The sequence below is a fragment of the Heptranchias perlo genome, chromosome X (genome assembly GCF_035084215.1).
Source record: "Heptranchias perlo isolate sHepPer1 chromosome X, sHepPer1.hap1, whole genome shotgun sequence".
NCBI classification, from domain to species: Eukaryota; Metazoa; Chordata; class Chondrichthyes; order Hexanchiformes; family Hexanchidae; genus Heptranchias; species Heptranchias perlo.
The window spans coordinates 20,939,665-20,949,155 of NC_090370.1; the positions used below are offsets into that span (position 1 = coordinate 20,939,665).

Genomic DNA, 9,491 nt, shown 5'->3' on the forward strand with positions numbered 1-9,491 from the left:
TTTAACCCCAACCCACTCCTTGCAGACACTTCCAGCATCATCCACGTGGGCGGTAGAATGCAGAGACATTCAGCGCTCCAAATCAATCCGTGCTGCCTCTTACCGAAACTCGGGAACAATGTGAACCATTTCAGCCTCTCAGATGCCGATGTTTCCAATTTCATCTTGTGCAGCAAGAACCCCTGGTGATTTTACAGTCACTGAAGTTCGCTTCACTTTCCCCAAAGTTTGGTCTAAAAGAGAGCAACGAAAAATGAAGGAAAAGTGAGCGTTTCGTCATTGGTGGCGAAGCAAAATCGCTGCTTTCATTCCTTCCACCGCTGGTCTTCCTGCGGGCGATGAACCTTCTTCACTCCGCTATTTTTATCACATGACCAGGGACTGGAAACGAGTTGAATGTGAAAGTGGGAGCAACAAACTGAATCAAGCGGATAGGTGGAGCGGGATATTGCAAAACAAACAGGGAAGTCACGAGGAGCAGGTCAGCTGTAACATCAGAACATAAGAAATAGGAGCAGGAGGAGACCTTACGGCCCCTCGAGCCTGCTCCGCCATTCAATAAGATCATGGCTGATCATCGACATTAACTCTATTTTCCCGCCCGATCCCCATATTGTTCACACGACATTTCAAACAGAAGAATGCCTGTTTCACGAAAAGAAGAATTGTGTGTTCGGTTCTTCAGATTTAAAGATCTCGGGCCGCCTCCTTTGCCATTTCATGCTGCCGCAAATCGCCTCTCTCTCCGGCCTATGAACAACTAAACTCACACCTGCAATTTCAATACGATCGGCCAGAGGACCCAAAATGCCCACATGAGAACAGTAAGAAGGAGATGCTGAATGGAACAGACCAGCTGTACCTTGAACTCCGCTGGAAATATTCAGAAGCAAAAGGTTAAAATGCTCCCGGGGAGGATCGAATTCAACACTTCGGCATTCCTCGAGCCTGATACTATTATATAATACCGCGTGCTGACCGATTGCGCTGCGAAAGCTGCGTGGTATTAATACTCTCATTAAACACCCTCATTTTCGGCCTTGACGGTTGTATGTTTTTTCAGACAGGTTTCCAAGTGGACACATGCAGCCATTTGCCGTTCGGCTATTGGTGTTTTCGTGGTCGAATTCTTGCCTGCCACACAGGAAGCGGGAGTTCATTGCCGCCAAATGCAGGAGCATTTTCTGCATTCATGACATCGAGTGAATTGGGATAAATTCATATTTAGCTTCAATCTGCAAAACATCTTGATACTTTTTCTTTTCTCCAAGTGTGTTGCGTTCACTTAACCTCGGCTTCTATACGCAAAGGGTGGGAGACGTTTGAAACGCACTTCTGTAGATGGTATTTAATGGTAGCTCACTTGTGAATGTTAAATCTGAGATTGATAGATTTCTGTGAACCAAGGGTATTAAGGGATATTGGGCTAAGCCGGGTATATGGAGTTAGGTCACGGGTCCATATCTAAATGCCACTGCCACTTGCTGCCTCCTGATATGCGCCACCTTCACCTGCAAGAAAGCGGGACGTGTGTCTGGGTGATGTGCCTGTCATTGTTAAATAGCTACCAGTGTGTGTGGCCTATGAGTTGTGGGTGGGCGGCTTGCAACAGTGGGCATGTGTAAGAGTGAGAGGAAGCGTCTGGTTACAAGAGTTGAGTACTGATGGAAAGAGTTTGTTGGTATGTGGGGGATGGGGGTGTATTGCATGGTACAGTTGGTAGGAGATGAAACTTGAGAATTGCCCTCACTCAACTTGACCGCTCATGTCAAAGCAATGAACTTCTCCCTGCACTGCGTCCATGTTCATGATGATGTGCGCCTGGCATTGACGACATCCCCCGCTGCTCCCACTGCCTTTTGGATAAATGTCTGGAGGACCTCTTTCCCGGACCCACCCCTGCGGATATAGCATGCTCCTCCTTCTGTTCAACTCCTGCACCACAGTCTCTCAGCATCAGCAGAGAACCTTGGTGCATGCACCCTCCAGGCCTGGTAACAACTCAGATCTGCAGATTGGTGAGGTCTGGCGTGCAGATTGGAGGATGTGGGATTTCGTCGTGTATAACTTTTATACAATGTTTTAACATAACGCATCAGTGTGCAAACATAGGGATGGAACCTGCATCTGTGTTTTACGTGTGCAATGTCTGATCTCCGTTCAGACTCCGTTTGGACAGTAGGCTTTTATTTTAAGCAAATAACAGGTACCAGCTGCCTTTCAGCGATTTCCAAGAAACATCCTCCCTTTAAGAGATTGAGCTCCCCCGGGCGGTGGAAAGTGTGAATTGTAATGATTCTCCCTGCAAGGCCGGAATGGACCACTGAATGCAGGTGAGTCTTCGAGCCATCCGGATATTGCGTCCTGCGTGCCCAAGGGTCATTGGGCGCGGAGTAACAGCGCATCACGGTACCGGCGCCCAAAAACGGCACTGATCCAATTTTTCCCCCAATGTTTCCTGTGTGCGGCAGTCGACAGGATTCGGATAAGGTACCTGGCACATGGGGTCACAGGAAGAAAGATTGCATTTATATTGCACTCGTCACCAACTCGGACGTCCCAAAGCGCTTTACAGACAACGAACCACTCTTTGAAGTGTAGTCACTGCTGATATGTAGAAAACGAGGCAGCCAATTTACACACAGCAAGATCCCAAACACAGCGATGTGACAATGACCAGATAATGTGTTATAGTGATGTTACTGGAGCGATAAATATTGATCAGGTTAACAGGGAGAACTATTTACCCTTCAAGGTGAAGACAAGGTGATTGTATCAGTTCGAGTTTGGACCTTTGTAATGTTTTTCTTTCCTCATTTCTATCTTCTTCAGATTCCAACTGTTCAGAAAACTGACAACTGAACTCTCAATGAATTTTCGATAAATCTGTCACTCAAATTAAACAATGTTCGAAATAAAGAAATAAACCGGATTGAGACGGTTCACTTCACTTCACTGAAACGTCTCATTCCAGTTAAACCGGCGCGGCGGAGTCACAGCAGCTCATCGCTGATCTGCACCTCAACTCCATTTAGCGAAACAGAAACTGGAAAACTCATGTTTCGAGACGAGTTTACTAATTTCCTGAAAAATGAATATCACGAAACCAGCAAAATATTCCCTGCCCTGATGAAACACACAGCAAGGGGATGTGTCGAATATCTCGCAAGAAACCCGCGAATTTATTTTTACACGGATAGAATACCGTGCTCGATATTAACATTTACACTGAGCGCCAGGTCTGGATCTGACCCGTTTACCCCGTGGTGCGGGACCCCGTCCAAGTTTATATTTACCAAAAAAAGAAAATCAGTCAATAATATATCTCACCCAGCAGAATTGGAGATTGTTCGTATTTTACAAGACAGGATGAGGCCACTCGGCCCGTCTTGCTTGGATAGTAAATTCTGTTCGCATTCTCCGCTTGGTGTTGTTCTGCTTACATATTTTAGTTTACCGATCTGTCTTTTGTTGTATTTCCCCTCACTCTGCAAGAGAGAAAACAATAAATGAACAACATCAACAATGTGGATGGAAGAGAATGATCCAAGCAGAGTCTTAACCATCCAGGGTTTAAGGTCATTTGGTGAACTAGTTTATTGTTGGCGGCGTGGCCTCATGGATAAGGCGTCTGATTTCGTTATTCATCGCGTGGTTATCAGACGATTGCAGGTTCGAGTCCTGCTGCGGTCATTTTACTCGTTGGGTGCAAATGTGTCCGACGTGCGCCCAAACTGTTTTGCACCCGACCGTTTCTCACAGTCGGATGGAACGGAAATTCGTAAATTGCTTTGCTTTCAGAAATTGACTCCACATTTTCAACATTGTCGATCTGGGTGAACGGGCAGGACATAGTGTAAAAGTGACTTTATTTCTACTGTTTGGATTCAGAAATGTGCTCTGTCGGTTTGGGTCCGAATACCATCCGTGCCGTTATTGTTTTGAACTTTTGTTGCGGCGCAACGTAAGTTTTGTGCAATCAAAATGGGCTTGAAAGCTACTAATACCAATCCGACACCGGTGTTTTAAGTCTGTATCCCTGGATTGTTCATATTTTGTTGAAATGGAGAGGGACAACTTGCCTCATCAAGTAAGTCTTTCTGAAATTTAAATGCTCTGACGCAACATTGCCGTTTGTGTGAGAATAGATACACCAGGTGGACGAGCGCTCATAAACATTTCCGAATGTAAAACACACACACATTAAACTATTGTGCAGTATTTGTCGGAGGTCACCCACAGGAGGAGGTCAGGGCCTGGTGTATCACAGACATTACTCACCAACATTTTGTGGGAAGAGATGAGAAATGTAATAGGATAAGACCAGATAGTCTGGAGAGAGTGTGGGAATACAACAGGATGAATAGAGCCAGATATAAGATGTACTGACAAGGGGTAAGGAAGAGAAGATCATGACTGATACCCATTGTTTACCATTCAGAGACCGATGATCAAAAGATAGATGTCGTTGCGCAGACATATTGAGGGAGAAGGCGCAACAAAATCGCTTGGAAAATGTATCAATACCATAACGTTAGGAAATAATTAAAGTCACGTGGGCGCCGTGGCTCAGTGGTTGAAGCACCTGCCTTGTAAACAAAGGGTCTTGGATTCACATCCCAGCAGTGCCTTTCACCAAAGTTCTCCACTTTAACATTTGGAAACTTGTGGCAGAGTTGTCCCGTCGCTTGATAAACCACCAGCCTAACACAACCATTCTCACAGAATCACAGCTTTCAGCTGATGCCCCAGACTCTTCCATCACCAGCACTGGGTGGATCCTGTCCCACAGACAAAACAGGGATGGTGGTACAGTCATATACTCCGAGGAGGGAGAGGCCCTGCGCGTTCTCAACACAGACTCTGGACCCCAACATGGCATCGGCCCGAAGGTGGGGGAGAGGTAGAGGGCGATAGCCGATCTCTGGGAGAGGGGATGGTGGAGTCTGGATCGTCTGTGTGGGAGGTTGGCGGATGAGGGCATCGACCGTCTGTGGGGGAGGAGCGTCTGTGTCAGAGGTAAGGGGCGGGGGGCGAGTCTGGATTGTCTGAGAGAGCCAGGGTAAACGATGGGTGGGGCGGAGGGCCGTGAGACCGGGCCAGTGTCTGAAAGGGGGGAATCAGACCGCCGGCCCTCCGTGTATCACTGCGTTTCGTGTCCCTCCCTCCTCTATGTATCTATGTGATTCTCCCCCTCACTGCCCCTGCCATCACTGTGATTGTCCCTCCCACCCCTCTCTATCACTGTGATTCTGTCCCTCCCCCGACCCGTATCTCACTTGCTGCAACATTCACCGATCGATAATGGCGCACGCCGTGAATGCATCATTGTGGCTCGAGGTCCCATCAATTGCAGGACTATAATGATCGTGAAATAATTCTCATCTGTCAAAAGTTTAGACCTTGTTCCACTGCGGGTACCAAAAGCCTTCGCTCTGTTCACTGATCCCAGTTAAATGAGGCCCTGTCGGTGGATGTTAGAGATTCCCCAGCGCTGATGAAAGAAGCGCAGGGAATTCTCCCGCTCTCTTGTCCAACATTCCTGACTCAGTAACACGAACACCAAAGAGCGCACTGAAGGGTCCAAGTTTAAGGGATTGAAACTCAAAGCCCTCACGGCGTTCCACAGTCACCCATCGACCGTCGGAACTCACACTTCGATGGGATCCACTGTCCGATCATTGAGGAACACGTCCCTCCTCCGCTTGGCTCCGTCCTTTATGGGAATGGGAATTGGAAGGTTTCACCGACTTATGAAGTGTCCCTGGAACAGAATGAACAGCATTCCCTGTGTCTCGGGGTTTCAGTGACGGATTCTTGTCTGTCTGTCACAGGGCTGATCAGAACTCGATTCCTGATCCAAACAGTGTATCGTCTTTGAGAGAAACCGAGAGAGAACAGGAACAGAGAAGGAAACAAACTGCGGACTGGATTCCAATTGCGCTCCCGCGGTTATTGTTAACTAAAGGCACCGTGGAATTGGATCAACAGGCAGATTGTTGGGGATTTAAATGTTCGAGATTTAAACCCAGGCTTTCTCCCATGTTCTTTTTTTTTATTCGTTCACGGGATGTGGGCGTCGCTGGCGAGGCCAGCATTTATTGCCCATCCCTAATTGCACTCGAGAAGGTGGTGGTGAGCCGCCTTCTTGAACCGCTGCAGTCCGTGTGGTGACGGTTCTCCCACAGTGCTGTTAGGAAGGGAGTTCCAGGATTTTGACTCAGCGACAATGAAGGAACGGCGATATATTTCCAAGTCGGGATGGTGTGTGACTTGGAGGTGAACGTGCAGGTGGTGTTGTTCCCATGTGCCTGCTGCTCTTGTCCTTCTAGGTGGTAGAGGTCGCGAGTTTGGGAGGTGCTGTCGAAGAAGCCTTGGCGAGTTGCTGCAGTGCATCCTGTGGATGGTACACACTGCAGCCACAGTGCGCCGGTGGTGAAGGGAGTGAATGTTTAGTGTGGTGGATGGGGTGCCAATCAAGCGGGCTGCTTTATCTTGGATGGTGTCGAGCTTCTTGAGTGTTGTTGGAGCTGCACTCATCCAAGCAAGTGGAGAGTATTACATCACACTCCTGACTTGTGCCTTGTAGATGGTGGAAAGGCTTTGGGGAGTCAGGAGGTGAGTCACTCGTCGCAGAATACCCAGCCTCTGACCTGCTCTTGTAGCCACAGTATTTATATGGCTGGTCCAATTCAGTTTCTGGTCAATGGTGACCCCCAGGATGTTGATGGTGGGGGATTCGGTGATGGTAATGCCATTGAATGACAGGGGGAGGTGGTTAGACTGTCTCTTGTTGGAGATGGTCATTGCCTGGCACTTATCTGGCGCGAATGTTACTTGCCACTTATGAGCCCAAGCCTGGATGTTGTCCAGGTCTTGCTGCATGCGGGCTCGGACTGCTTCATTATCTGAGGGGTTGCGAATGGAACTGAACACTGTGCAGTCATCAGCGAACATCCCCATTTCTGACCTTATGATGGAGGGAAGGTCATTGATGAAGCAGTTGAAGATGGTTGGGCCGAGGACACTACCTTGAGGAACTCCTGCAGCAATGCCCTGGTGCTGAGATGATTGGCCTCCAACAACCACTACCATCTTCCTTTGTGCTAGGTATGACTCCAAATACAGTTCCCAAATACTGATCGAATAATCGGGAGATGGTAAAATGCAGGAGATGCAGGAGGGACCGAAGTCCTTCAATCTCGGCAGCAGTTACTGGGAACCGAGCCATGGGTGGGATTCTAGTTCAAAACGGGAGACTGTAAACAATTAGACAGATTCTGGGCTCAAATCTGGAAGGGAGCTCCCTCCAGATTCAATTTTTCTTGATGAAGAGCGGGTGGAGGAATTAAATTTAACAGAAAAAATGTACAGACTTGGTGTAAATCTAATAACTGGACAGGTTCAAGATTGTTAAAAAGTTTTGAAATTAGATTTCTTCCTGATGGTTAATGTTAACCCTTGATGTTCCACCTCCCTTATCATTTGCTGTTCCCGTTAATCTTTCATTCGCTGTAAACCCCAGAGGTAGCAAGGAAGGACAGAAAGATCTATCTCCGATCCGTCCTCTCGACTCGACCTTTATCCCATTACCGCAGGTGAACAATTCCAATTATCCGTCTATATTTAAACAAAATATAAACAATCTAGGGACACAGCCTTAAAACTGCGGTGTCAGATTGATAATAATGGCATTCAACCCCATTTGATTGCACAAAATTTAAGTTGGGCCGCAACAAAAGTTCAATACAATAACGACACGGATGGGGTTCGGGCCAATACATACAGAGCACAATGCATTCGCGGACCATTTCTGAATCCAAACAGCAGAAATAAAGTCACTTTTACACTATGTCCTGCCCGTGCACCCAGATCGACAATATTGAAAATGTCGAGTCAACTTCTGCAAGCAAAGGAATTTACGGATTCCCGTTCCATCAGGTCAGTTCCTGCAAGAAACGGTCCGGTGCGAAACAGTTGCGGCGCACATTGGAACAAGTGTAAAAACGACCGCGGCAGGATTCGAACCTGCAATCTTCTGATAACATCACGATCAACACCGAAGTCAGACGCCTTATCCATTAGGCCACGCAGCCACTATGATAGCAATTCAGCAAAAGATCTTAAACCGGGGCAGGAGTGGTTAAGACTCTGCTTGTCTCTTTCTCTTCCTTTCACTTTGTTGATGTTGTCCATTTATTGTTTTCTCTCTTGCAGCAAGTTGGCTCTGCTGTTTCCGAATTATCAGGATACGACAACTGAACTTCCACTGGGTCTCCAAGAAACCTACAATCAGAATAAACAAATCTTTGATCAAAATGTTTTGCCTCCAAAGCGAATCTCTTTCGCACTCAGTCTGCAAAATAGACACTGGGGAAATAAAATAAAAGACAAATCGGTAAACTAAAAATGTACACGGAGAACAACACCGAGCGGAGACTGTGAACAGAATTTACTATCCAAGCCCGACGGGCCGAGTGGCCTCATCCTGTCCTGTAAAATACGAACAATCCCCAATTCTGCTGGGTGAGATTATTATTTTCTGATTTTCTTTTTTTGGTAAATATAAGAGCGGACGGGGTCCCGCACCACGGGGAAAACGGGTCAGATCCAGACCTGGCGCTCAGTGTTCGTGTTAATATTGAGCACGGTATTCTATCCGTGTAAAAATACAATCGCGGGTTCCTTGCTTTATATTCGACACATTCCCTTGCTGTGTGTTTAATCAGGGGAGGGAATGTTTTGCTGGTTTCGTGATTTTCATTTTCAGGAAATTAGTAAATTCGTCTCGAAACATGAGTTTTCCAGTTTCAATTTCTCTAAATGGAGTTGAGGTGCAGATCAGCGATGAGCTGTTGTGACTCCTCGCGCCGGTTTAATAGGAATTCGACTTTTCAGTGAAGTGAACCGTCTCAATCCGGTTTATTTCTTTATTTTTAACATTGTTTATTTTGAGTGACAGATTTATCGAAAATTCTGTGAGAGTTCCGTTGTCATTTTTCTGATCAGTTGGAATCCGAAGAAGATAAAAAATAAGGAAAGAAAAACATTACAAAGGTCAAAACTCGAACTGAAACAATCACCTTGTCTCCGTCTTGAAAGGTGATTAATTCTCCCCGGAGAACTGTTCAATGTTTATCCCTTCAGCCACAACACTATAACACATTATCTGCTCATTATCACATCGCTGTGTTTGGGATCTTGCTGGGCGCAAATTGGGTGCCTCGTTTCCTGCATGTCAGCAGTGATTACATTTCAAAAAGTGCGTCATTGTCTGTCAAACGCTTTGGGACGTCTGAGGTGGTGAAGGGCGCTATCTAAATGCAATCCTTTTTCCTGTTGCCCCATGTGCCAGGTACGATATTGGAATCCTGTCGACTGGCGTATGCAGGAAATTTTGGGGGGAAATTGGATAAAGGCCTTATTTCGGCGCAGGTAGCGCGATGCGCTTTTTCCCCACGCCCAATGACCCAGGCGCAGGCAGGACGCAA

The 9,491-nt window shown here is 46.8% G+C and overlaps 1 non-coding gene across 1 annotated transcript; it reads right to left on the reverse strand.

Moving 5' to 3' along the window:
* Positions 1–8,007: 8,007 nt before the first annotated feature.
* On the reverse strand, positions 8,008–8,096 carry trnar-ucg (transfer RNA arginine (anticodon UCG)). The gene is given in 2 exon segments: positions 8,008–8,043; positions 8,060–8,096. It is a non-coding gene; the product is annotated as a tRNA-Arg (tRNA).
* Between the last annotated feature and the right edge of the window lie 1,395 nt (positions 8,097–9,491).